The 27,524-nt window shown below is 45.7% G+C and overlaps 1 protein-coding gene across 4 annotated transcripts in view; it reads left to right on the top strand.

Moving 5' to 3' along the window:
• The first annotated feature begins 5,262 nt into the window (after nucleotides 1-5,262).
• Nucleotides 5,263-27,524, top strand: part of LOC144763498 (E3 ubiquitin ligase TRAF3IP2-like) — a 336,420-nt gene continuing 314,158 nt past the window's right edge. Inside the window, exons 1-2 of one of the 4 annotated variants that reach the window (XM_078649140.1) lie at nucleotides 5,454-5,664; nucleotides 15,236-15,298. The gene's annotated coding sequence lies outside the window, so the exon portion shown is untranslated. Of the gene's footprint in view, nucleotides 5,665-15,235; nucleotides 15,299-27,524 lie in introns of all 4 variants that reach the window. The other 3 variants (XM_078649141.1, XM_078649142.1, XM_078649139.1) reach the window with 3 other exon arrangements.

Genomic DNA, 27,524 nt, shown 5'->3' with positions numbered 1-27,524 from the left:
CAGGATCTGGTCCACACTATGGATATGGTGTATATACCAAAGGACGAGACCCTGCCGCCGACTTTTAAGGGCAGAGGATGCTCAACGTACATTGATTACATTATTTCCTCAAGGGCTTTTACCAATAGAATCTCTAGGGTGGGCATTGAATGGAACCCGTTTAGTGATCACAATCCTTTGGTGTTAGATATATTGCACCAGCCCGCCCCAATTCGGGAAAAGCTTGTAGCGACATCCAAGAGGGTTACTGATCAGGGCAGATGCCTAAGGTGGGCTAAAATTGACGGGGAAAAGTTCTACGAGGCATTGTTGGAGAAAGGGAAAAAAGCCTTTGAGGCATGTTTAGATGAGACAATTGCGGGGAGGGACCTACTCTCAGCTTTTGCAAACATAGCACATCTGGTAGATGGGATGTTAAAGACCAGTGCCAAGGTAAAAGAGTCAGGCAACCAGCCGCGATGGTTCGACCGAGACTGTTCTAAAGCCCTGAGGGAGCTTAAAGAAAGTCTTAAAATTAAGCCCAGGGACGTCATCAAGGTTGCGTCCTGTAGGAAAAAAAACAATAGCGAGCTGTGCAGAAGGAAGAAGGCACTACAAGCAGAAGGATGGGCGGACCTTAGAGAGGCGGGGGAAAAGAGGGATATGACTGAATTTTGGAAAATTATAAATCGACCCACTTTCCAGGATGATCTGGCCCCAAAATTAGGAACAAATATTATGCCTGATACGTGGATTTCTCACTATGGGGGTCTATATAACCACGAAAAAGACATACAGCACAAAATAGGGAACGCTGACCATGGTCAGCTTGTAGTTTTTTCTTTAAAAGAAATCAAGGCTGGGATAGAGGGGCTGTCTAAGAATAAAGCCCCTGGCCCAGATGGAATCCCGCCTGATTTGTTCCTTAGCTCGGTGGAACTATGGGCCCCCATAATGACGAGAGTCATTAACACAGCAATTCACTTCGGTTTACCGCCCTCCTGGTCAACTGCTATCATTGTCCCCATCTTTAAAAAGGGTAACAGGGATGACCCACAATGTTACCGCCCGATCTCCCTCATCGATGTATCCGCTAAAATCCTGGGTAGGGGGATTTTAAACCGGTTGTCTGAGTGGACAGAAGCAAATAACATAATCTTAGACGTACAGTACGGTTTTAGGACGGGCCGCTCCACGAGCGATCAATGCCTGAACCTCTACATGATAGCTGCCAAATACATTGTGACGAGCGATGAATCCCTGTACATGGGGTTCATGGATCTGGCAGCTGCTTTTGATCATGTTAACAGAGGCAAGCTTTGGAATATGATGTCCTGTATGGGGATAGAGGTAGGCCTTATTAACATTTTGAGGGAATTGCACAGTAATACTTCAGCGCAAGTTAGGTATAACATTGGGGGTGGCTGCACTGATTCTTTCCAATGCAGAAGAGGGGTACGCCAAGGCTGCATTCTGGCGCCTTTTTTATTTTCCCTTTATATTAACAACCTAGAACAGCACCTTTCACAGTTGGGATCTGATTGTCCACGGGTAGGGTCGCGTCATCTTCCCGTGTTACTTTACGCAGATGACGCGGTCCTCCTTGGACGCACACCTAAGAGTTTACAGATTTTAATTGATGGTTTTGTTTCTTTTATGGGCTCATTAGACCTTTCTGTCAACCTGGGTAAATCCTATGTTTTATGTGCCGGGAAAAAACCCTCTAGGAAATGTACATTCACGATAGGGAGTCACAAGATGGAGATAGTTAAATCATTCTCATTTCTGGGCTTACTATTTGATGAGTCACTAAAATTCAATGCCCTGATAGAGGATCGTTGCCGCAAGATGAATATGGCTAATGGGGCAATTGCTGGTTATGGCCGAAGGTTGGGGAGGTGGTGCCCCGAACAGGTAATGATCCTGTATAACTCAATGTGTTGCTCTAAAGTTACTTACGGGGCAGAGGTGTGGGGCTTTGTAAACATTTGCCAACTGCAGCGGGAGGAGAATAAACATCTGCGCTCCGTCCTGAAAGCCCCACACAATCTACCAGCCGCAATAGCACACAGGGAGCTAGGGATCCCCTACCTTGAAGATTTAATACAAGTTAGGCCAATTTTAGCCTGGCTTAAAACCTGGATAAATCCGGAGGCGAGCCTAAGCAGGGAAATACTGAAGGACTGCTTGGGCAGAGAAAAATGGTCGCGAATCCCGTGGCTCAGCTACGTAAAATCTGTATTGGCAAATTTGGGCCTAGGGAAACTCTTCACTGATCCATTAGCGATCACCACCTAGCATAAGACAATTGTCAAAACAGCGTTCTTTGCACATAAAGCCGCTCGGAGGACAGAACAAGAAAGGGCTAAGACCACCTTGTGTGCATATAACCTTGTAAAGATTACAGAGGGAATGGAACCGTACCTGTATTTGTTACACAACGCACATGAAAGGTTTTTAATGACCCGTTTTAGGCTCAATTTTTTACCATATTTATTGGGATCACCATTAGGGTATTCATCCACAATTGAGCAGAAGGGAACCTGCGGCTGCGACAATAGGTCTCCGCAGGATTCCCTTCATTTTGTATTGTTATGTTCCTTTTATTCTGAACCCAGATGTAGATTCTTGGTAGATATTTTGAAAAAATCTAAGAAGCTTTGAATTTTTTAAAACAGGCGTCGGATCCCCTGACATTGTATGGCATCATCAATTTTATTAAAGTAGCTGTTCGTTTAAGAGCAACCATAGGGGGGGGGGAAATGTGAGATTCCTGTGATTGTTTTTAATGGATTATAATGTTTCATTTAACTCACAAATGTATTGAATGTATATTTGAACTTTTATGGTGATTTTTAATCATCGAATAAAGATTATAAATTGAAATTGAAAGTATTTAAATGCAATTAGCTCCTGTAGGCTGGTTTACGAGGTGTTATACTACCAGCCTATTATTCTGCCGGCCTAGCATAGCAGGGGAAAGAACCCAACCACTGGAAAATCTAGACACCCCTGTTAGAAAATGGCCAAAAGATATGTTTTCATTTTGCAAAATTCCAACAATTCATACGCATATTAATGTCATAGCATTATTCATGTATAGCTCAATATCCCAGTTTCCAATAAAACTTTTCTTAAGAATATTATGTGCCCTGATTAATATTTATTTTATGAACACGGAAGTTAGCGAAGTTCAAAATAATATGGTAATGTCTTGAAGAATTTGGGAGGTTTTTCTTTAAGTGATTTTTCGTGGAGAAGCATTAACTCCCATAGAACCGCTATATCTAACAACCCCTCTATGATGCATAAACAGTATCAATCAGTCTCCGGGGAGGAGCATTAACTAGATTCTGTATCCAAAACCCCTGTGTACTTCTCCATACACATCATCCGATCCAGCCCTAGTAAAGCTTTGAAACAAAAACCGAAGGTTTGGGAAATGTGAGTGGTGTCAAACGTCAAACGTGCTAGAAATCCAAGAATAATGTGCACTGATCTCTTTTTCATTTCTTTTATTCCTTTCTGTGCACAGAAATGTGACCTTGTTTCCTCAACGCGCCACATACACAACCCCTCAGCCTCATGCGAAGTGTAGTTCAAGGCACGTGGGAGTTACCAATCAGTACTCCTCATGCGCTAACCACCACCTCACTAGTGCTGAGAACACCCCTACACATTTCTTCCACCTCTCATTCGGTATTCCCATGAACTTACTGAGGTGGTAGCTTTCATCAAGGTACATGTTGCCCTCGGGTCTCGCATCGTAATAGAGCTTCGGCTAGATAGGCCATGGAGGAGCACAAAATACTACAGGGAAGGTAGGGAGTTACTAAAGTAAGGGAGATCGTTAGCTCTCTGTCGAGGAGTGCCCTATGGGCAATCCAAAGGGATTTGAACTTGATCCTCCCTGCCACAGGAAGCCAAAGCCTTATTGGGCAGATTGACTTCTAGGTAGCTTGCTCAGCAGCCGGGCAGAGAAGTTATGGATCACCTGCAGTTTTCTTATTGTGGACTTCAGGGCCCCCAAGTATAAAGAGTTTCTGTAGTACAAGTGAGAAAGAATAATAGCCTGAACCACCAGCCTCTTTGCGATGGGTGGAAGCAGGGGTAGAATTTTTTGAAGCCTCCTTAGTAGGCCAAAACAGATGGCTGACAGCTTTACTGCTTGGGTGTTAAAGTTCAGGGATTTGTCCAGCCACATACCATCGAGATTTATACAATTTTTTGGGGTAGTAGGAGGGGGGCCTAGACAACTTGGCCCAATTCGAATTAATTGAGGGCGACAAGTTGTTGCTTAGCAACATGAAATGCGTTTTTCTCCATTAAAGGGAGGAGTGGCTCATCCAACCTGCAACTTTCTCTAGGCAAGAGCCTAGCGGAAAGTGTGTGTGTGTGTGTGAGGGGGGGGGGGAATTCTGGCTTTGGGTGAGAGAGAAGTTGTCGTCTCCATAGGACACTATCGATATCCCAAATGGATGAACGATCTCTGCAAGTGGCCTAATATAAACATTGAATAGAGTAGGGCTCAAAGACGAGCCCTGAGTTACTCTGCATTTTTAGAGGAAAGATCTCTCATGTATAAGCTCAGTCAAACACTTGTAAAGACCTGCTTTCAAGAATGGACTTTACCCAAGAAAAGGCTAGTCCTGAAATTCCCCCTTTCAGGCAGGATGTTGTGGTCCACCGTATCGAACCCTGAACTGAGATCTATGAGGATTATGGCTGCTGAGCCTCCTTGATCAAGCAGTTTTCTCTTAATTATCGTGTGATGAGAGCTTGCATTCTCTTGGGGGTATCTCACGTACCCCTTCTGTTTAGACGTGAACAACATCAACCATCCCCAGTGATTTCACCTTGTCCCCAGGGACTTAAGGTAGCCCAAGGCAGAGTTAGGCTTTGAAAGCAAGGCTGCAGGCCCGTGAGATTGATTTATTAAGAAAAACAACAAAAGATGGTTTTGTGCTTGTGAATGGGTGGGGCGCAGGGCTATCTTGGGAGAGCCTTTCCCACCTGCCCCCCCCCCCCCCCCTGCCTAGAACACAAGGTCTGTTAATGGAAAGAAACAATCTATGCTAAATAATCAGTTACTCACATAGGAAACTGAAGTACTCTATAAATAATAGTAAGTCATCTCGGCTAACTCAAGGTCCATTCAGGGTCATGAGAACCGGTTTGTTTACACTGGTAAGTCCACAACAATCATGAGATTCAGAGGGCTTGCCTTCCCGTCAACTGCCTTGGTTTCTATGTAAATTTGTAGTGACGTAATTTGAACTGTGCTCACTCGGGTGCGCTTGCTTCAAAAGTCGGAGATTTATTTCCCTGCCTTGTATACAAGGCGCTGTGAGAACACTTTTGCCACTTCCTGCAGCGAAAGCGTGGATGCTTCCAGGCCGCCGAGGAGACCTCTCTCTTCCTGGTTCACTCCCTCTTGCCCGGGGCAGAGAGCAGGGAGGGGCAGGGACAGCAGCCCGTCTGCATGCAGCTGCTTCGTAGTTACAGTTGCGCTGCTGTCGTGTCGCACTTGCAGAGCCGGGTCACTTCCTGTGTACACCTTGACGTCGTCGGCCAAAGGGGCGCGGAAGCGAAAGAGGTAAAAGCATCGAGAGACGCGCGCGCTCCTCTGCCGCAGGGGCTATCTAAATCCGTGCTTCTTACGGCTTCAGTACCTTGCTTCTAGAGGTAAGTCACCTGAGTGATAAGGACTCTTACTTTCACCTGTCATGGCGTTGTAGTTCGTTTTTCGTTGTCGCGTTTATTTTCAGTAGGCCAGCGCACACAATCATTTATCGCTGCGTTTCAACGACGTTTATTTATCTACCTGTCATATCCCGGCCGTTTTTTTGTAAGTCTTGCGGAGTTTGATGCCTGGAGTTGGTTGGCCGTACTTCTTCTTACCTTTCTCTGCATGTCTCTAACTAGGTCGCCATTATTTCTGCTCCGAGCACGGCAGGGGGAAGTTGAAATTTGTGTTTGTTGTCCTAGCTGTCTAAGACATTATTCTGAATGTTGACTGGAGCTCTCCGGAAGCGCGTACTGGTTGCGCAACATGACTTGCTCTCCAGGCTCCGCGGTGGCTCACCAGAACGGATCGCTGGACAGTGTACTGCGCTCTGTGTATACTGATTTCAAACAGTGACTTGTGCATAGGGATCAGCATTTTTTTGAGCACTGAAAGCATAGAGGAGGGAAGTGAAATAATCCACATTTTCTGCTAGAAACATAATTTGACCAGTTGCACATGGTTTCTGTTCTCTGTTGGATACATTTAGAGCATTCCTGGACATTGTACTATCGAAAAAAACAAGGGGGCCGATTCACAGAGCTAATCGGAGAAAAAATCCTAAATTTACTACTTTTGGTATTCACAGAAGGCATTTAGTAGTAGTAAAGTTAGGACTCCTACTTTACTACTACTAAACCGAGATCAAATCCTCAACGTACTACTTTTGGTATTCATAGAAGGCATTTAGTAGTAGGAAAGTTAGGACTCCTAACTTTACTACTACTAAATGCCTTCTATGAATACCGAAAGTCGTAAAGTAAGGATTTTGTCTCAATTAGTTATGTGAATCGGCCCCATGGTGAATTGCAAAAGGTTACGTTAATGGAAAGTAGCTGGCCCTGGGCCCACATGTAAAGTAATAACAGAGACACTAGTGGGGTGGGTGCTTAACTGGCCACAAGCACGTGTGCCCAGGGCCCTTTTATCATCAGGGTCACCTGGCTGGTGGCGCCTGTGTTGGATGGGTGTGAGGTTGGTGAGAAGCTGCTGGATGACTGCTGTAGCAGGACAGTGCATTTCCCCGAAAATACAAAAGAAAGGCCAACAATCCAACCTGTGGAAACAAAACAAGACCGTAAACGGTATAGCACGTAGTCCTATCAGTTTCTAGAGTCAATCAGCAGAGCAACAGTGGACTGATGAAGCTAGCTGCGACTGGACATCTCTGCTTGCTTTCATATTTTAACTTGTGTGAGACAGGACACAAACACTGGTTCAAGGATGTCCAAAACCTTCTCGCTGCACGCCAGCTGGAGCCACGTCAACTGTGTGGAGTTGGTCCACTCTGCTGATGCTCCAGATGATTTATGGTAGGTGTCAACAGTTGAAAAACAGGGTGCGCTTGGATGTTTTTTGGAGACCATCGCAAAGCCTGCATTGGTGGTGGTGTTGCTTGACTCCTTGAACATATTTTTGGCGTGCTGCCATCTATAGAAGTCTCCTCTTTAAGGCCCACAAGCTCCTGGCATCTATTGGTGTAGTAAGGTCAAGTCCATCTTTCGCTCTTGCGGAGGCCCCTTGTTTGGGTTACCATTGGACTGCATGTGGCTACATATGTGCCACATCTGGGCCGATGCAAGACCACTAAGGAGCCACTACATAGTTGCTCAAGCATCCACAGGGGTAGATGGGTCCTGGTCAAGATGGGCTCTTGCTACCGGGATCAGGATGCAGGTAGGATGAGCAGGTACTCAATGGCTGACTGATATTCCAGAGTGTCACTGTGCTTCTTGTCGATAGGTATCATAATGATACTTTAACGCACCATAAAGGATGGTCTCACCACTTTCTTGTTACTAGTTACTTTTCGTTTACCCAATATGCTGCCCTCCTCCATCGATTTGGTGATGAGAACTTTAACTGACCAAATATCGGTAAATACTATATGGTAATCTGACATCTTTTTCACACTGCTCACCGTGTTTGTTTGCCAGAAACGTTGCAAATCTAAGTCATTGGTGGTGGTTATCAGTGCCTTATTTTATTTTATTACAATTTATTTTAGATGAGATGATTCTTTTCTGTTATTTTTTGTGATATTTGTAGCCCTGATGAAGCTGTGATTGCGGCGAAACACGTGTTGGCTGCAATTACTGTGCAAACTTATGCGAAAGAGCCATTGGAATCACAATAAACAACTTGTTAAGATCAAGACTGAATCAACCACGTTCAATCAATCGATCAAATATTTGTAGAGTGTGCTACTCACCCGTGAGGGTCTCAAGGCGCTGGGGGGGGGGGGGGTGTTTCAACAACCAGGTCTTGAGAAGTCTCCTGAAGGTCAGCAGGTCCTGGGTCTGTCGCTGATGGATGGGGAGGGTGTTCCATGTCCTGGCGGTGAGGTGGGAGAAGGATCTGCCGCCTGTGGTCGTTTGGTGGATGCGTGAGATGGTGGCGAGGGCGAGGTCTGTGGAGCGGAGCTGGCGGTTGGGGGTGTAGAAGGTGAGTCGCTTGTTGAGGTATGCTTGTCCGGCGTCGTGGAGTGCCTTGTGAGCGTGGGTGAGGAGCTTGAAGGTGATCCTCTTGTTGACGGGGAGCCAGTGCAGGTCCCTCAGGTGGGCAGTGATGTGGCTGTGGCGGGGGATGTCGAGGATGAGGCTTGCGGAGGTGTTCTGTATGTGTTGGAGTCTCTTCCGGAGTTTGGCCGTGTTTCCCGGGTAGAGGGCGTTGCCGTAGTCCAGTCTGCTGGTGACAAGCGCCTGGGTGACCGTCCTCCTGGTTCCAGTGGGGATCCATCTGTAGATCTTGTGAAGCATATGAAAGGTGTTGAAGCAGGAGGAGGAGACAGCGTTGACTTGCTGGGTCATTGATAGAGATGAGTCCGGGATGAACCCCAGGTTGCGTGCGTGGTCGGTGGGTTTCGGCGCAGTTCCCAGCGAGGCCGGCCACCAGGAGTCGTCCCAGGCGGAGGGGGTGGAGCCGAGGATGAGGACCTTCATCTTGTCCGAGTTCAGTTTTAGGCAACTGCTCTTCATCCATTCGGCGACGGCCTTCATTCCTTCGTGGAAGTTGGTTTTGGCGGTGGCCTTTGGTGAGGGAGAGGATCAGCTGGGTGTCATCGGCATATGAGATGAGATGATATTGAGGTTGTGTGATGGGACGATGTTGGCGAGCGGTGTCATGTAGACGTTGAAGAGGGTCGGCTGAGGAATGAGCCTTGGGGTACGCCGCAGGTGATCTTGGTGGCTTCGGATCGGAATGGGAGGAGGCGGACTCTCTGGGTTCTGTCGGCGAGGAAGGGGGTGATTCAGTCCAGGGTTTTGTCGCAGATCCCTGCGATGTGGAGGGGTGTGCGTAGGGTGTGGTGGCAGATGGTGTCGAAGGCGGCCGAGAGGTCCAGGTGAATGAGGGCCGCGGTTTCGTTGTTGTCCAGCAGGGTCCTGATGTCGTCGGTGGCGGCGATGAGGGCGGTTTAGGTGCTGTGGGTGCTGTGGAATCCGGATTGGGACGAGTCCAAGGTGTTGCTCTCTTCGAGGAATTGAGTCAGTTGTCTGTTGAGGATCTTCTCAATGACATTTGCCAGGAACGGGATCAGGGAGATGGGCCGGAAGTTCTTGAGGTAATTTGGGTCTGCCTTGGGTTTCTTGAGTAGGGAGTTGATCTCTGCGTGTTTCCAGATTTCCGAGAAGGTGGCGGTCTCAAATGAGCTGTTGAAGATCACCCGGAGTTGGGGTGCGATGATGGAGCTCGCTTTGTTGACGATGTGGTGGGGGCAGGGGTCTGATTGTGAGCCGGAGTGTATGGTATTCATTGTCTTGATGGTGTCTTCGTCATTGACGTGGTTCCAGTAGATCAGGTGGCCGGTGTGACTGGGGGGTGGTGAGTCCATGGGGGGGGGTGGGGGCTGGCTGGCTATTGAAGCTGTCATGGATGTCTGCGATCTAGTGGTGGAAGAAGGTGGCTGGAGAGTTGCTGAGGTCTTGTGACGGCGGAATGTCGCTGGAGCTGGAGCTGGGGTTGGCGAGTTCCTTCACGATGTTGAAGAGCTCTTTACTGTTGTGTGCGTGGTTGTCGATGCGTTCCTTGAAGGAGGTCCTTTTGGCGGTTCAAATGAGTTGGTGGTGTCTGCGTCTGGCGTTCTTGAGTGCTGCGTGGTTGTCCGATGTTTGCTCTTGGCGCCATTTCTTCTCTAGTCTTCGGCAGGCTTGCTTGGATGCCTGGAGGTCGGCGGTGAACCAGATGGCCCTTCTGTCGGTGCGTCTGTTTGAGGGTTTCTTGATTGGGGTGAGAGTGTTGGCGCAGTCTTTGATCCATTGCCTGAGGTTGTGAGCGGCTGTGTCGGTGTCAGTGTGGTCGGTTGGTGGGTCTCGGGTGAGGGAGGTGATTAGCTGGTCTTCAGTGACCTTGTTCCAGCTGCGGTGGGGAATTCTTTGCTGGTGGTTGTGTGCTGTGATTTTCTCGAAGGAGAAGTGGATGCAGCGGTTGTCGGTCCAATGGAGTTCGGTGGTGTGGCTGAAGGTGACGTGGCTGCTGGAAGAGAAAATGGGGTTGAGCGTGTGTATGGTGGAGTGGGTGGGTGTCGTGACAAGCTTTTGAGGCCGACGTTGGTGAGGTTGTCCAACAGTGTGGTAGAGTTGCTGTCGTCGGTGTTCTCGAGGTGGAAGTTCAGGTCTCCAAGGAGGATGTGGTCTGTGGAGGCCAGTGGGTGCGAGCTGACGGCCTCTGTGATGGAGTCGCTGAACTGTGGCTGGGGTCCGGGGGGTCTGTACATGAGGGTTCCTCTGAGGGTGGTGTTGGGATCTGGAAGTGCAAGTATTTGGCGGTGCTGAAGGTGTCTTCAGTGATGATTGAGATTCAGAGGGAATTTCTGTGGATGATGGCAATGTCGCGTGCCGATGAGGTGTTCATCAAGGTCTCCATCAGGAAAGCGACGTCCGGGTAGGATGAGTCGAGCAGGTCCCAGAGTTCAACGGAGTGCCTGTGGACGGAGCGGGTGTTGAGCAGTATGCATCTGAGATGGTTGTGGCCTGCCTTGGTGGGAGGGAGGGTGGGGCAGGATGTGCTGGTGAACGCTGGCTGGTGAAGCTGCAGTTTCGGCAGGTGAAGGGTCCGTAGGTGCGCCTTGGCGTGGCCTGGAAGCAGGCGGTGGATCTGCCGGCATTGTGTGTGTGGAGGGTGTTGGCATCGTAGCAGCATCTGGTGTCGTGGAGCTCGCTGGGGCCATGGGATCTGGTGCTGGGTGCAGTCCATGCGCGGACGGGCTTGCCTTTGGTGCGCCCGCTGCGTGGCAGCCATAAGAAGGGGAGGTGGGAGGGAGGAGCAGCTGGGAGGCGGGAGCAGACATAAATGGGCGAGCGATGGGGCGGGGCCGCAGGTGACACGGTGGAAAGGAGATGGCTGAAATGCTGGGAGGGATACGGGGAAGGGGGAAAATGGGCAGAGTAGAGTACACTAGGGAGTACAAGCAGAAAACGGACTACAACAGTTTAATCAAAGCAGAAATACAGACTTACAGCATTGTGAATAACAGCATAACAGGATATTACAGAAGACAGACAAATAAAACAGGCAGAGAAAAATGCAACAGAGCGATCAGACAGATACTCATGTTTTTTTTTTTTATTGTTTCCGGCATAGGTTCAGTACTTGAACCTCTGTAAAAATTTGCAGATCAATTTCTGAAACCACTTTTACAGAAGACTCCCACCTATTTGAAAGACACCAGAGATTTACTGAACCAACTGATGGATATACATTTTAATGAAGAAGAAATGCTTCTCGTTGGACTAGACGTAGAAAGTCTATATACGAGTCTCCCACAGCAAAAGACCTTGGAGACTCTAGAAACTATTCTTTTTTCTGATAGATGTGTGCACAGAACACCGAAACACTTCGTATTAGAGTGTTGTAAATTCGCCTTAATGGAAAATTACTTTGAGTATGATGGCCAATTATTTGTACAAAAACATGGTACATCCATGGGGAGCGCCTTCGCTCCTTCGGTAGCAGGGCTCTATGTAAGTGACTTTGAATCCAAATATATTTTGAATAACAGCAATCCTTTTTTTTGTCCAAATTTTATTTTGTAAAAGATTTATTTGAGAGACCTACTGGTTCACACTCGACCACAAAGAAGATCTGAAGTCGGGAGCATCACAAGATCTTGGAACATGGTCCCGATAACTGGACACTACCCGTGTGGTGCATGTCCAGTATGCAAACTAACATCAGCATCAAAAACTCTATCATTATATGAGAACCTACTTTGGACTCAACGCCAACACACTAACTGCAATTCATCTCATATAATCTCTATGATTACCTGTCCATGTGGACTCAATTAATGCCTCAGTAGGTACAGGTGTAGTCCCACCCAACTGGAAGGGTGCAATAGTAAAAGCCCTCCTAAAAAAACGAACTTAGACCCCCTTGACATGGCGAACTACAGGGCCATCTCGCTACTCCCGGGACTAAGTAAAATCACGGAAAAATTGGTTAATCTCCAGCTATCCAATTTCCTTGAGTCTAACGGTCGGCTAAGAAGCTCCCAAACAGGCTTTCGTCCGGGCCAAGGCACTGACACCGCCTTGCTGGCAGTCGCGGAGGAGGCACGCTGCATTTTGGACTCAGGAGGATCAGTGGCAGTGATCCTCCTGGACCTCAGTGCAGCGTTTGACACTGTTAACCATCGAGTGTTACTCCAGCGACTGTCAGATGCCGGAGTGAGGGGGACAGCGTTGAAATGGCTTAGGTCATTCCTCAGCGAACCGACTTTCCAGGTCTGGGAAGGGGGCGCACGATCGGCATCCACCCACCTCCACTGTGGTGTGCCTCAGGGCTCCTCTCTGAGTCCCACATTATTTAATGTGTACATGGCCCCCCTGGAGGATGTGGTGGCTCCTTTTAACATCAAAATCGTGAGCTATGCCGACGACACCCAGCTGGTGTTCGCCCTCTCCCAGGCCACGGATAACTCCCAGGTGCTTCATTCCTGTCTACCCAAAGTCCACTCTTGGATGGGGGATTCAGCACTAAAGCTGAATGGCTCAAAAACAGAGATAATGCTGATGGGAATGAAATTCCCTCACTCCCCTGCTAGGCCTGGCCTAGTTGCCTGGGACCCCTTCCCAAACCCAAGGCCGAGATTAAGAGCCTGGGCATTTGGTTGGAGCAAGACCTCTCCTTCAGGACCCAGGCCTCCAAACTAGCTGGTGTCTGTTTTGGCCTTCTCCGATCGGTGCGCAAAGTGCTGCCGCTGATTCCATTTCCATCTCGGAAGCTTTTGATCCAGGGTCTGATTATATCCAGACTAGATTTCAGCAATGCAATCTACCTGGGTGCCCCTGAGATCACTCTGAACAAACTTCAACAAGTTCAGAATGCGGCGGCACGAATGCTCCATAACATCCCCATGTCACGATCGGCCACACCCGCACTGAGGGCGCTACACTCGCTGCCAGTGCGAGAAAGGGTCAAATTTAAATCTCTCTGCCTTGCACACAAAATCTTGCAAGGCAAAGACCCTCCTGCCCTCCAAAAGATGGTGACCCCGTATAAAGCAAGTAGAACTTTACGCTCTGACCAACAACATTTAATCGTGGTCCCCAGGGTCAAAAAGGCCCGATCAGGAGGGAGGAGATTCTCCGTACAGGTTGCAACCCTTTGGAACTCACTCCCCCTTGGTTTACGCTCGGAGCCATGTCTTCTACGTTTTCGTAAACAATTGAAAACTTTTCTTTTCTGCTAAACTGCTGTGCCTCTTTTCTGTCTTTTACTCTGTTTGGTGAAGCGCTGGGATGCTCCAGGGTAACCACGCGCTGTACAAAACTGTTTAATAATAATAATAATAATAATAATAATATATTGGGATGACATTCCGCAAAGCAAAAGCGAGCATAAGAGTAACATAAATACAAAAAAAGAAACAACTAAAATGAGCAAACATTTTCTGGAGTCTAATCATAAAGCAGATGAATTAAAATGGACAGTAATAGAGATGTTAACTAATAAGGACAACAATGCAGAGAGATTTCTATTTGAAAGAGAACAGAGGTGGGTGGATCGCCTAAAAACTAACAGCCAGGGACTGAACGATGACATACCTTGGTCCCAACTCTCTTGATTTTTATGTTCCAAAAATAGTAACCCTTCAGTCTCGATTCAGGCCAGTACACAACCGAATATAACACATAGCTAGTTACCCTTTTTTTTTAAAATGCCCCCAAGATCGAGTAACCTTCGATAAACATACTATATACCATTGCTTGTGCAGAGTTATAATCTCCTCCAAAACGTTATTGGTACTTACCCTTCAGGTTAGTACAAAACGTATGATTATAACAAACAGTCTTTTTTTTGTTAAAATGCCATCAAGACTAAATATATAAAATGATTACTTGTGCAGAGATACCACCACCTCATTATCGATATTGGTACTTACTTTTATGTCCTGATTTAGATCAGTACATAACCATATGAATGTCATCAAGATTAAATAACCATCGGTAAATATATGCGTACCGATGCCTGCACAGAAATACCATCATCTCAAAAAACGATATTAGTACTGACCTTTGTGTCCTGATTGAGGTCACCATAACTACAAATCAATATAACACCTTGTTGTTATCGGCTTCTTGAAAATGCCCCAACTATATGCTTGTGTAGTAACAACATCTCCCGACAACGATATTAGTACTTATTTTCACAAGTATCATATAAATGGCCAAATAGGTATAACAGTGGTATATATCGTTACGAAAAAATATTGTTTCACAAATTTCACACTTCATTGATAAAAATCGGCGATATTACACGGAAGTCTTTCTTCCGTATAGTCTTTTCTTAGTTTCCCATAGGCTTTGACAATAGAAAAAGGCCCGGAGACCCGCTCCCGTCACTTCCGGGAGTAGTGGCAGCACAAGCAAGGGACTTCCAAAGAGCTGGTGAGGAACCGCCATGCCGCCGCAAACACGCGTGGAAAACCAAGTAAGACCGTTCCTTTAACTATGCAATTTCCTTTTTACACAGGCGACAGAGAAGACTATCTCTTGACCCCCGAAGGAAGTATTATTTTAGACTTGAGAGGTACGGCTAGTATTACAATATCTCATTGGGCACGGACGCTACTAACAATTGCGAAGTCGATTTTTGGAATAACAACTGTTGTTAGATGGGTGAATACTTTTGAATTATGATAATGCCAAATACGATTGCAACGCATTACTGATTCTCTGCGCAGGGGACGTTTTGACATACTATGAGTCCACTATACAATTATAAATAAAGCACTTTTGACTCCATCTTCATTTACAATAATTTGAATATAAGATAAACCTTTATACATCATGGTGACAGATAGGACTAACTTTTCATTCTCAGTAACATGTTCACAGTATTCTTCCTATCACAAAATTAGTGTTTAAAGTATTTATTTCATCACTAAATCAGTAGTTGAAGTTATTCATATAGGGTCACATTGAAAAATAGATATTAACATATTACCTTTACACCTTTCTTTGGTTGTAGGTACTACTGACCTCACCAAACAGAAGGTGGAAAATATAACCACTGTTGTGCTACACAAATTGTGCAAGTATTTTAACTTACATCTCGGTCCTGAAGAAAGCACCCCAGACCCGGCTGGGCATAGTGGGGCTGAAACATGTCGACCATCCTTGGCCCATCAGCCCCCTCCACCTTGGAGCTGTTATGGCCTCTGAGCATGGGCACCCCTCCCACTCCCAGAGATAATATAAAAAGTCTGGGGGTGTGGTTGGACAAATCATTGACCTTCAATACACAGGCGACCAAGGTGTCAGCGACCTGCTTTGGCCTCCTCAGGATGATTAAAAAAATCCTTCCACTTCTTCCCTTTGAGGCCAAGCAGATAGTGATACAAGGCTTAATTCAATCTCGCCTTGATTTCAGTAATTCCCTGTACCTTGGGGCGCCTGAGTATAGTCTGCAAAAACTACAGCGGACCCAAAACTGCGCAGCTCTCACATTGCTTGGAATTCCACGCAGAATTTCGATAAAACCCGGTCTAAAAGCCCTGCACTGGCTCCCCATTAGGGAGAGAGTTAAGTTTAAATCTATGTGTATTGCTCATCAAGCTTTTTGGAAATCTGGCCCAGAAATCAGTCACTCCCTGATCTCACCCTATCAACCAAACAAACTACTCCGCTCTTCAAATGCCTTTCTGGCCAAAGTCCCTAGGATTCAGAGAGCTAGAGCAGGAGGCCGATCTTTCGCCTACAATGCTTCCAAATTATGGAACACTCTCCCCCTTCATCTGAGAACCAATTCCAACCTGTTGAGCTTCCGTAAACAGCTTAAGACCTTTCTTTTCAACTAATTTGAACATCTTCGGATCGCCTCTCTGGAAGACACTGTTTTAGTCCTAGCGCCTGGACACCTCAGGGCAGCTGTAGCGCTAAAAAAAAACCTTTTCATTTAATTTCATCTGACCAAATCTAATGTATAGTAGATCTAGTAACACGATCTCAATCTATACGAAACCCCTTTTTTTCAATAATTCTTGAATCACGTTTCTTTATTAAAAATGTTTTTTTTGTTGATCCAATGATTTTTTATATTCACAAACACATTTTTTTTAAAGCACTATTTCTAAACACTGCTACATAGCCAGTGGTTACCTCCGGGTGGAGGTTGCATACTACTATACAAAGACCCTATGATGATGCACCCACGCTACGTATAATTGTGGAGAATCAAGATATACCACCACACCGCTTACGTGCGTGTATGAGGGCTTTTTAAGAAGGTCTCCAAAGAACCCTGGTGCTGTAGTATCAAGTACTCCACTCCCCATTTGATTTTTTGATTTTTTTAGATACTCATGGCTCCCCACTTGGCCGCGAGGGATGAGTCACAGGAGGGAGCCTGCGGGTGAAGGAGGGCCTAGAACTCGCCGCAGCAGCATGACAAGGAACACGGGCATAGCAGGTGGAGCTGTGCGGCGTGGGGAGTGACCTGCCTGCAGTAGGGTCAAGGGTTTGAAGATTACATTATTATAACTGTTACATATACATTTTTACTTATGCCAGATGAATGTACGTTGACTTATAGGGAACCTCTGACAGGAGTTCTTATTTATGAATGTTGGGTGAACATTGATCTATCATGTGCACCTTACTTATTATCTTTGTTCAATAATACTTTGATGGTAATCCAGAGTGAGCGCTGCGGTAGCCTTCTTTCCAGCCACTTTTTAGATCGAAGCCTAGAGCTGCGCACATGCGCAGTCTCGCTGGCAAGATTTAGCGATTTAGAGGGTGATTCACTAGTGGGCTTTAAGCCCTGCCCCTCTTTCCCATTGGCCGGCGTCACCGTTTATGCTAAATGGTGGCCAGCCATTGGGAAAGAGGTGTTTATGACGTACACTTTTCTCTTTTTTTTCCGTCCCACTTGGATGGACTGCCCTGACTTCCTTCTGGCGTAAAAGGTTTGTTATCTTTATGGGGGCCAAACAGATGGCCCCATAAAGATAACAAACCAAGGGAAAGCAGGCCGAGGCCGTCCAAGTGGGACGGCAGAAAAATAAAAAATGTATACGTCATGGCGTCCGGCATCATGGTGAGCGATTATTTTATTTGCGTCTCTCTGAGAGGATCCCCGGACGTAGCTGGAAGTGCTGGGGGCTGCGCCGAGAGGACCCGTGCTGATGCTGAGATTGGCACAGGCGACTCATCGGATGGTAACTAAATAGCTGTAGGTGTAGGGAGACTGCCGGGACTAGACAGGAGAGGGGAGGAGGTTGATACACCCAAGCATCAACTCTGGCGATGGTCAGCTCATTTAGGGACAAAGTGTGGATTTAACCCAAAACGTTAGCCCAATGCGAATACGCAAGTAAGGTGGGCAACCGCGGCAATCATAAAGAAGAATCCCGGTTACAAGCGGTTCCTGGAGAAAGCACCACTCGCACTGCAGCCTGCATTGCCTGCAGGCACAGAATAAGCAAGCAGCCTGGTCAGGTAGCAGCTGATACACAGGCGCCCCCTCCCCGCAGTGAGCTCGTCCCGTCCCCAATCACAAACCTTACCTCCTGCTGCCTACAGGCACAAGGAAAGCGTCAGTAACTAACAAAGAGACATGCTGCGTATATGCACGCAACAAACACCCTCCTATCCCCTGGTTTGGTATTAAGAGCAGCTATAATTGATGTGTAGTGGGATCCTTGGGCCCCGGTGCCACTGGACCTACTGCACTTTTTATAGGAGCGTATCTGGAAAGCGGAAACATGCCAAGGAGGACCTGGAAAAGATGAGCCCTCTCTAAAAACTAAAACCCCCCAGCAGCACTCTGCAAGGCAGAACTTTTATAGACCCACGTGTCAGTTATTATCCACGCAAGGCTGACTGGTAAATATTATTGTGTGTGGGTGGGGTCAGAACCTTGGAATTGCTTGGGGTAGGCTACCAGTGGTGCTGATACAATTTTCAGAGATGGAGTGCTGGCCTTCGACGTCACTTGACCTAATTGCCTTGATTGCTCTTCCTGCGCAGATGATATATACATATCAAATATGTGCACTTCCTAAACAACGCCTCTTTATTTGCCTGTGTGTTAGACAACTTGTGGAAAGCTGTGGCATTCTCCTTTCACGTGCACCCCAGAAGCGTGGCACAAGTTAAAAGAACAAAATAGCCTAAATAAATAAATCCATATTTGTAAAGCGCGAACTGCTCACACTTACGGGTCTCAAGGCACTGAGGTTCATCGTGGAAATTAAGTGAGCTATTGCCCAGAGTCATGCTGAGCAGAGCTACCGCCGGAGCCGGGTGATCGAACCTTGTGCTCCGAAGTCAGCAACCCTGCCCGCTGTGCCCCACCCTAAACGTGCAGTGAGAAACGAATAGTAAACACGGCTCTCCTATTACCATGGGCAGCAGCACTTAGACGAAGTTGCCGACAGTCTGTACTGAAGGTACGCCTCTTCATTGTCACTTCTCCATCTGAACTCCAATCAATGATTTATGGGGCGCAGCAGCGACCTATTACCCCCACTTCAAGTGCTATTGGGGTTGTGCTGCCCACATAGCTCAATGTCACTGAAGATAGGCACGTCACGTGTGTGTTCTCAAGACGCGTTCGCCAGAAGAAGTGCTAGGTATGTTTGAGGTTTTTGCATGTCTGTGTTGGGAATATGTCTGTGCATGTAGTGTGCGTGCACAAAAGAGTAGCCATCAATAGTGCAATAAGTGCTGTGGCACCGGGTTCCAGGGTAAGAGGGGACCACGTCCCCAAGTTAGCGACTGTTTTCTTACTTCCACACCAGGGAGTGTGTTCGCTGGAGAGGGCAGTTTTCTGTCTACGCCACTCTGCATGCTGGTTGCACGCGAGCGGCTGTTTATATATAAACAGGGGTGTTTCTAAGCTCAAGCTTGGATATGAGAAAAGTGAAGTTTGCCTGTGGGTGCACGCGCACTGGTTAAGTGTGACAGTGCATGGACGTTGTGTGCGCGGTACTATGGATGTATATCCCCTTCCATGCTCATGACGAGCCCAGCTCGTCATGGCATATACCTCTCAGGTGCTCATGACTAGCTGAGCTCGTCATGACCACACCCGTTTTCGTTGCTGTCCAGCACTGCAGGGGAAACTACCAAGCAGCAATGTGGATATGTTCCAGCACACAAGAGTGTACGCACACACACTGCTTTCTCAGTTTATTTTCCCTGACAATATCGATTTCACTCACATGCCCTTGCCACCTCATTATTTATTTCGCTCTCGGTAGGAGGCCAAGGGCCTGACCGTGGCTCCTGGCAGTACTCAGCGGTCATATCTGCACCAATCACACGTCTCCAGTCCCAAACAGATAGAAGGCTGGGAATAAAAGGTGAAATCTGTGCTTAGCATAGTGTACCACAAACCTGGTAGTTTGCTGATCTGTCAGATATATAATACAACAAATAACAATACACCTACAACAAGCCACAACAGCTTTGTCAATGGTTGTTCGTTGTCTATGATAGACATGCAAAAACAATGGCTTCGTTGTATAGAACATTGAAATGCTTACGTTTTGAAAAGATGATGAGACTCAAAGAACTATAACGAGTTTCTTTGAAGTTACCTCAAACGCAGTGAACAGTGGTACTGCTGCACAGTTAAGATTTTCTTTCACACTGATGGTGAGGACAAAAATGGAGAGCCCGATAGGGACCCGTCTCAGCACCTGCTTTTTAGACCTGCTGGTGCTGAGGACAGACAGGACACGGCGTACTTAATACCCCGGGAACATGATTAAGGGCGTGGCTTAAAAAGAGTTAAACTAAAATCTTTGATTAGCAGAGTGCCGCAGACTGCTATTTTGCTGCTTCTGTCACTGCATTCAGTGATACAACGACTAACATTACACCTACAAGAAGCTAGGACTATTGGATGTGTCAATGGTTGTTAGTTGCATAAGATACATAAGCAACACTGTAATCCAACTTTTCCAGGCTGACTCACATATCACTGACTCGGCCTCAAGTCTACAGGACCTTTAGATACGTGGTCTACCAGGAAGCATCCAGTCTTTCCTGTTGACCAGCCGCCTCTGGTTACACAATGGAGGGACCAGGCGCCGTGAGTAAGTATTGCTTAGTGCACCTATGCGGGAAGCCTCAACACACATCCAACTAACATGTACCTACATTGGCTACTTTTCTATAGTGCAAATCTAGCTACAAGGTAATGTAGTGCTGCCCAGGAGCAGAGCTTAATTTGGATTAACAAAAAAGACATGTGCAGATGGCCAACCTTTTTTTTAGGAGGCACTCTGCCCAGTTCCACCCCTGGCATGCGATGTTTATTGATAGGCGCTTCTATCTATTGTAACTAAAGCTGTACTTTGATTATGGGTGATTACATTGCACTTAATACATCCAGTCACCTAAAACAATCAGCCACATTGCCATGTGGGTCAGAATATATGAAGTTTCTTTTGAATGGTGAATGTTGAGTGCTGTGTAGCCCTAGCACCATTTGGTGTCCACCTTATCGGCTTCTTCTGAATATTTGGGGCACGTGTTGATATTTGTATTCAGATCCTGGAAGGATAGAGTCAGCCTGTGAGCCCATTCAGCCCTAGGCCTCTCTCATTAGATGGGACCAGACTCCAGGCACATTTTAGAATTTCTTGCATTTTAGAATCTGTCGCATGCGAGGGGGCTGCATTCTGCTTGCATTCCAGGTGCATGGATGCATACCTCCCCCTCCCCCACCACCACAGAAAATGCTTTGGGGTATTGTAGGGGACGAGGGCAATTGTATTTGGTTTCAATCATGGAATTCAGCACATCGCCTATTTGTATTTCGAAACCGGCAGGCAGGACTCCAGCAAGTGTCTGTGGGGACGCGCAATGGATTGAACAACTCGCCCGCTCTATATGTCGTTTCTTTTTCTGAGAATGTGCTCCTAGGCATGTAGAAACTATACTGACATCGTTACACAGGACGTAAACAGTGAGTTATAGCCATGCTCCGTGGTTCAGTTACATTGCTGTTCTCTAGTAAAACACTGTCACAAACTTGGAAATGGGCCAGGTCCCTTGGGTTTGGAATACGACAAACCCAAGCGTCCAACACGTGATGGACTTCTGCACTACGTGTCAGTAATTGGGCAGAAATACAGAGCATAGTGTGCCTGGGGAAGTGCATGCGTGTCCCGACATCGTACATATCAACCTGTATGGGTTTACGAGTGAAAGAGCAAGAGAAAAAGAAAGGAAGGGAAGGGGAAAGAGGCAAAGGGAGAGTGAGAAAAAAAAATGAGACAAGTAAACAAAAGAACAGAAGGTAAGGGGAGAAGGTGCAACAAAGAGAGTCTGCTGGGCAGTCTCTTTTTATTAATATTTGGTCTTACATTATCCAAGACCATTTGATTATACTAAAATGATATAAAATAATATATTTACTTATAGGCAGGATCGTGCAGGCATCAAAATGAAAGCAGCGCCTTATCACATCAGAAAGCTAAAGAAGTGGTCTACATTTGCCAATAAGACAGTTTTGAACCTGTAAAGGTACTCTTATCTGTAGCTTTTAAGGCAGGAGAGACTGCATGCATTTGGGCTTGCTAGAGTCAATGTTTGTGGTAATATCAAAGAAATTGTAGCGGAGTTCACACCTTTAGAAATTGCAGTGAAGGATGCCACAACTTGAGAGATGTAGAAGCAACTTATTTATTTATTTATTTGAAGAGTTTTATATAGCGCTGGCTAGACCCGGAGGTATCGGAGCACTTTACATGAGGATCATTAAGTTACAAGTTACAAATTACATCTGTTACAAGAGCATAGTAAAACACAGGGAAATAAAGCAATGTTTCTTTGGAGGGAGGGGGAGGAAGGAGACACAGCGGGGAGACGGGAAGAACTGTGTCCAATGTCCGGCTGGGTAGGTGAAGGCCGAGGGGGTGAACCAGGGACCGATCTCCTTTATAGCTGTCTAGCAGCTCCACCGGGCATCAACCACGTTGCTCAGGACTTTGCGGTCAGGAATAGCAAGAATAATAGTTCTGCATATTTACATTAGTTACAGTTGCATAGTCAAACATAGAAGAACAAGTCCCCAATAGAGGATAGAGGGAATGGGGGAGAGGAGTAGAAACAGGAGGCTGGGAAGCAGATCAGTTCTGAATGATCGGGAATGGAAGAAAATGCCTCAAGGGGGACCAAAAAGTTGGAGTAAGCAGGACCATCCCCTAGGTAGGGGTCACGTAGTCACTGAGTCCAGTGCAAATTAAATCACCACGTTGGGTCATCTCGGGAGGTGAAATAAGGGAGCCTCATTAGTGGCCATTCATGTCTAGCGGGGAGAGAGCTTCCCAGAGGGGGCCATCATGGCGCCCTCTCTCTTGTGGATGGTATTTCAGTCAATTCTAACGCCTTTTATCACTTAGATGGTTGGGATCACCAGCGCAGGGGCTTCTGTTCATTCCGCCCTGTTACCTTGGCCCTATCGCAGCATCTTGGCCTCCGGAGGGGCCCCCCTCACTGCTCTGATGGGTGAGATGGAAGGAAACCGCGGTGCCCATTTGGTCACTATTCCAAACGCCAGTCACGCTTGTTGCCTCACCCCAGCTAAGGTGTAATCCGCTGTTGCAGAGCTCCCTTGCTGGCCTTAACACTCCAAGCCTCTCTGCTGGGCATAATCGCCCGGCTGCCATCTTGAAGTCAGGCAGCTTCAGACGCTCTCCGAGATTGCTGTTGATGGAGTCTGCCAGCGTCCGGTGCCCTTAGTCCACTGGTAGCCTTGATGTTGATAGTCTAGGTGGCCTGACTTGGAGGGCTGGGAGGAGGCAGCGGTAGGCAGGTGGTCGCTCTCCCACTGGGCCGATTCTCTCACCCCCGCACCCTCGCCTCAGCTCGAGCACTCACCGGTTCAGCCGGTCACTGGGCGTGCACCCGCTCCCCAGCAGGAGAGCTGATCCTCACCGCCTCTCACTGTACTTTAGAGGCATCCAGCCGCCATCTTGCCACTAGGACAGCAGTTTATGTTAGCCATCTTGGCTCTGCCTGTGTGTCTCCAAGCCGGGGTGAGTTTCGCCAAGAAGCTTCAATAAGCAAGGTTTATTGCAGACACAAACTTAGAGTGATTATCCCAAGATGGCCAGTCACCAACTGACACTGTCTGGAACACACACATTGGAACCAACATAAAGATTCTAGTAACATAGGGCATAAACAATACAACACGTCCCCTTCCATTCATAAAACTAAAAAGAATAAAAACAAACAAAATAAGAAATAAAAAAAAGTAAACAGGTCATAGGACAAATTTATCTAACATCGGCCCAGATGCATGAAAGGAAAATATGGTCGCAAAGGGGCAGATTCTCAGAATCTGCCCCTTTGCGACCGGTATTTTTGCATTTGGGATGCATCATCCCTAATGCAAAAATCGCAATTTAAAGAATCTCTAAATTGAGATTCCTTAAATTGCGATTGCATTTAAGGAATCCCAAATTGAGATTCCTTAAATGCAATGCAACAAAGTAAAAAAATTAGCGATTTCGCTAATAGGGGGAGCAAATTACCATGAAGTTGAACTTCATGGTAATTTCCCAAAACTTTGAAAAATGCACTTTTGTGCATTTTTCAAAGTTTCATGTTGTGCACACACATGCCCTTAGGGCATGTGTGTGCGCAACATTTGTGCACAGATTAATTTCAGGGGTGCAACAGGGTGTCCTTTGAACACCCCTGCACCCTTGAAATTGCATTCTCAATTTGCGATTCGCTAATTGCGAATCGCAAATTGAGAATGTCTTCCCATTCATTCCTATGGGCCTCTAGGCCCATAGGAATGAATGGGGAGGTATTCCTTAATTGCGACTCGCAATTTGCGAGTCGCAATTAAGGAATATTAAGAAATCGCAATTTTTTTTAGCGATTTCTTCATGCATAGCATTTTGCTATTCCTTATTAGCGAATCCTTATTTTTCGCTAATAAGGAATCGCAAAATGGATGCTTGATGCATCTGGGGGTTAGTCATCAAAATATAAGGGAGATATACGATCTCTCGAAAGCCTGTTTACTCTCTCTACAATAGCATTATGTGAACTGTGAAGAAGAGAACCAGTGCATGAATACCCTTCTGCACTTATTGAAAGATCAATTGCCTGCGATTCAGCAACTGCCCATGATTTGCGCCACACAATTCATAATCTTTCATTAACTTAATACAAGAACATACTTCCTCTCCACACACAAGCCATCTCTCAGATACAACACTACATTCCTATGAGTGCACTTCTCACCATTTTCATGAGCAATGCAGAACCTATGTACCTGCTTTTTCTTGAAAGGACTATTAAACTTTGACAGACCACCCCTTACAGAGCATGATCTGATTTAATCCCAGTCACCTACCCTGAATTTATTATGCCCCACAGTTTTGAAACTCGTATTGCAACCATTATTCAAAAGCCAATCCTTTAACCTAGCTTGAACCAATTATGTACCTGCATTGCATCCATGCATCAACTAAAAAGGCAACCTTGTGTGACCCTCTTCATCGTAGTGTGGTATGCCCATATCACATTATGACTTGATTTAAACCCAATCACCCACTCTGAGTTTATCATGCCCCACACTTTTAATACTCATAGAATTACAATCATTATTCAAAAGCCAAACCTTTAATCTGGCTGGAACCAATTTTGTACCTGGAATGCATCCACATATCAACTCAAAAGTCGACCTTTGTGCGACCCTGTTCATCATAGTGTGGTATGCCCATATCACATCAGCAATCATGTTAACAACATCTCGTCCATTTGCCATCACCAATGGTACCCTTGCCCAGTCTTTGTGGCACGCTCCACAAATTCATTGGCTGGGGGATTGTAAAGTGAAGTGTAATTATGCTTAATACCACTAGACCATAGAAACTTCACGATCTCACCAGCTGTGAGTTAAGTTCCAATATCTGTGATAAGAACAGATGGCAGACCTTCTTCAGCAAAAATCGACTCAAGATTATTTTTGGCGCCTGTTGTAATTACTTCTCTCATACACTTAATTATTTGAAACGAACATCAGTCACTGCCAAGGCAAACTTCAAATCAGTTAATTTATGAGCCCTATAATAATTCCTTTCTGAGATGGTAAGAGATGCAAATGCCACAATGTTTTCTTTCATACAGTGTAATTGAGATAGAACAGCCCCACTCCGAGTAGCGCTTGCATCCAAAATAAGATAAGATTTGAGTCTGTCATCAAAAGGTCCTACTTTCCCAGCAACACTTTTGCTGTTCTAGACCCATGAAAAAGTACATCCTTTCCTCAATAACCTTCTAAGACATTCCGCTTTAGCAGCAAAAAATGTTCCACAAATTTTGAATAATACTAATGAGGCCCATGAAGGACCTCTATTGGGTAAAGGTAGAAAATAGATAGCATCTAAAATATTGCGTTTACGGTTAACACCTTCTGATATAGTAAAGTCTAAATACTCATTGTTTCATTAAAATGTACATTATATTGACACAACATAAGACCTACCTTTTCCGGCCTTTGTAACGCTTGTTTCAAAACCAAACTATGTTGTTCAACTGTTTCACCTAAAACTAAAATATCATCTTGAAAATAGACAATATTGTTCATACCATTAAAAATATTTTCTATCATCCATTATGCTCACCGCTGAAGACAAACCAACGGGCATGCTAGTAAACTAAAATGTACCCTCCATGGTGATAAGAGCTGTAAGTGGTTTGGATTCATCATGTAAACTAATTTGGTGATGAGAATTTTTTACATCCAACTTTGAAAAATACTCACCACCTTTCAAAGACAAAACAAGCCCCTTTATGTTGGGTAACAGAAAGGTGTCGGCCACAATATTTTGTTTTAAGAACCTAAGTTTGATACAAAACCTTAACCAGTCATTGGCCTTCTCTGGGATAACAGCAGGCGAAATCTAACTAGAAGCCGCTACTTGCTTGATGATACCTCATTTAAGCACCTCTATTAAAAATCCCCTCTAGAATTTTCTTTACCTCATCTCGTACCACTAAGGGAGCACTTTCAACTTTGTGTTGGACAGGCATGGCATTAGATTGGAGGACAATTTTATGCATATAACCTTTCATAAATCCACTTTTCTTGTTGAAGACATCCTTTACCCTATTTAAAATGTAAGCTATGCTCATATGATCCACATCCATAATCTGATTAGGTGCTCTATGATTGATTATGCTATGTAAATCATATTGATCCTAGAATAAGTGGACTATCTACAGCCTTTCCTTCAGCTTGACGTTCCTCAAATGTTATTGTAGCTGACATATACTCAAAATATCAATGGTTTCGCACTGGTAATATTGAGGACCGATGTCTTTTGGTAAAAGAGGAGTATAGGGTCAATATGCAATTTACAATTTTTTAGATATGCTAGTGTACATAGAGCTCAAGTCCACCACTCTACCTATTCACCATTAATAGCAAAAAAAATTCATGGGCTGCACATCCTACCATTTTCAACACTAATATCTTCAACACTCAAACCTTGATCTCCATTGACCCTCCTGTGAGCATACACATAGCACCAACCCTGTTCTTATTTCTCTCCTTGCACATGCGTGCAAAATTTCCTTTCATGGCCACATTTCCTACTGTCGTTGTTGGATTTGAGTACGGCATTACCATCTGATCTAGCATTCTTATTTGTCTCAGTAGGGGTCATTTCACTCCCCCCTCTATCTTTTGTACTCATCACCTTCATACAGTACTCTGACTTCCACCACTGTAGCGATGTCTATAGCATCTTTAAGTCTTTAGCTACCCAAAGACACTCTTGTATCTTTTTACTCCGACACTGAACTATAATTTGATCACAAATTAGTGCTTCAGTCGTTACTCCAAAGCAACACTTCTCGGCTAGTTCCCTGAGTCTGGCTACAAATGTAGCCACGCATTAATTCTTATTATGCGCTTGCATGTAAAACCTATTTCTACCCATAATCAAATCGACTTCTTCCGCAATTATGGTTTCAAGTCATCTAAATGATTCTGTTATCAAGTGGTTGACCATTTGGTCCAAAGGTAATAGTCAAATATTAAAAAATATGCTGCCTTTTCTTACCCAGACCACTTAACAATAACACTGACAGGAATAAAACCATCCAACCATCCAAAGAAGTGATGTCATTTTCAAACATCCCCACCCAAACCTCTTTTTCAATTGATGGACCACCTTCTTGAGATGGAAAAAAAGAGGGGGAGCAATAATGTGGCTATATGCATCCATAGTGAGACAACGTTATTCAAACCCCACAGTTGGCTTGTCAGGTGA

This window comes from Lissotriton helveticus, chromosome 6, assembly GCF_964261635.1.
Source record: "Lissotriton helveticus chromosome 6, aLisHel1.1, whole genome shotgun sequence".
NCBI classification, from domain to species: Eukaryota; Metazoa; Chordata; class Amphibia; order Caudata; family Salamandridae; genus Lissotriton; species Lissotriton helveticus.
The sequence above is the reverse complement of the archived record's forward strand: the minus strand, read 5'-3'. Positions and strand labels throughout refer to the sequence as shown.